This window comes from Myotis brandtii, unplaced genomic scaffold (genome assembly GCF_000412655.1).
Source record: "Myotis brandtii unplaced genomic scaffold, ASM41265v1 scaffold659, whole genome shotgun sequence".
Classification (NCBI taxonomy): Eukaryota; Metazoa; Chordata; class Mammalia; order Chiroptera; family Vespertilionidae; genus Myotis; species Myotis brandtii.
In genome coordinates, this window is record NW_005370561.1 from 286064 (window position 1) to 288262 (window position 2199).

Below are 2199 nucleotides of genomic sequence, written 5' to 3' on the forward strand. Positions count from 1 at the left end.
CGCAGGCCTTACCACACTATGGTCTTAAAACTCATTTAGTCTTAAACCCATTTGTTAGAAACGTGTGGGCTTCCATGTACAGCTTTCCCCTCTAGTCCTTCCTCTTCCTTCAAAACTTTCTGTTGAAGGACAGGGGGTATTGACTTGTAAAGTTTCCCAGTCAGAGTTTTGCTGATGTTTATGGAATGGTGTGGCTCAGGTGGTCTGCAGTTCCTACATTGTGGCCACTAGATCCCCCACTCACCTTCCTAAATGGAATCATTGAGTTGTTTTCAATTGTCAATATCATTGCTTGGGCAGCTCATCCCTACACCCCCACCTTGCTCTGTCTGCTTACTTTGTTTCTCTATCCACTCCCTTTACCCTTACTCGAAATCAGCGGTTCCCAGCATGGGGCACACGCCCCACAGGGGGGCAATTTGATTGTTAAGGGAGGCAATTTGAGAATGAGTTATTCACAGTGAATTTTGTGCATTTCTTATGGTTCTAGGGGCCTCCTATACAGTGTATAAATATATATTGGGACATATTTATGCATTTCGGTTCTCTATTATATGTTTTGAAATGCGATTTGCTAGTTTTTCATATCACTTCATATTATTATTATTATTATTATTATTATTTTTAACAATGTCTTAGTGATTTCTTCCTCAGCACTCCCACTGTCCTTTCATTCTTTTCTTTTTCTCTTTCATGGATGCCATGTTCTTTGGATGCTGTGTAGACCAAATGAATGGCCTTGTAGGCTTCCTCCACGTGACTGGGAGTTCACTTTTTGAAGAATAAGCATTCTATGTCACAGAGGGTGGGGGCATCAGGATTTTAGAGGTGCGTAGGTGGGGCGTGGCCAAAAGAAGGCTGCAAACCACTGCTCTAAATGGTCAACCAACTTCTTAGGCACATTCCATGTTGAGAGGATGAAGATTATTCTGCTCTAACAGAACCAAAGTGTGTGTAATGGTCACACTGCTGGCCATAAGCGTTAAGTGTCGTGGCTCCTTCGACCCCACAGCACCACGTAGAGTCGGTTTTTGCTTCTAAGGGCAAAAAGCGGCTTCTTCCCAGAGGCTGATTTTGTGTTCTTTTCAGCCAGGTGGTTCTCCAGGTGGAATTTAGCCAAGATCCCAGTCTTTCCCTCACCAGATGACAGGCTTTCCTCCAAGCATGGCACGCGTTGCCTTCAAAGAGAACTCTAAACCCGCTTCCGTGTGGTCTGGCCAGTGTGGCTCAGTGGTTGAGCATTGACCTATGAACCAGGAGGTCACGGTTCGATTCCTGGTCAGGGCACATGCCCAGGTTGCCGGCTCGATCCCCAGTGTGGGCCGTACAGGAGGCAGCCGGTCCATGATGCTCTCTCATCATTGATGTTTCTCTCTCCCTGCCTCTCTGCCATCGATAAAAATAACAAAACAAATTAAAAAATAAATAAAACCACGTCCATGTGTGGGGTAACGCTTACTACAAGTGCCCCCAATTAGAAGGTTCTAAGGGCAAGGGTTGGAGGATTGGATGTGCGGTGTGAATACAGACCGAGGTCTTCCACGGGGTAAAAAGGGGTAAAAGAAAATAGAATTTGCAGAGACCCTCAGGATAGCAAAGCTCTGGTGAAAAAAAAAATCTATAAAATCCCTCATAAGAATACATACTAGTAAAAAAAAAAAAAAAAAAAAAAACAGAAGAAAAATGACAACAAAATAAGAAGAAAGGAAGCTAGACAGAGACCCTGCTGTTGTAGATCAGAAATCATTTTCCCAATCAATGAAAGGACCCGGCAGGTGTGGTGGGAGCGTCGGCCTGCAAGCCTCAGTTCTCAGGTTGGATTCCTGGTCAAGGGCATGTAGCTGGGTGTGGGTTCCATCCCCAGCCCTGGTCCAGGCGAGTGCGGGAGGCAACCGATCGATGGGTCTCTCTCCCATCAATGCTTCTCTCTCCGTCTCTCCCTCCTTTCCACTCTCTCTGAAAACCCATGGGAAAAATACCCTCAGGTGAGGACTAACAACAAAGAAGACTATAAAGTTGACTTGGGTTTGTTAATTCTGTTGATTCCTAGCCATAGTCTCAGTCCCAGCTGTGCCTAGAGAGATCTTGTGCACATAAATGCTGGTTGTTTTATTTTTTTAATATATATTTCTTTATTGATTTCAGAGAGGAGGGGAGAGGGAGAGAGAGATAGAAACATCAATGATAAGAGAGAATCAT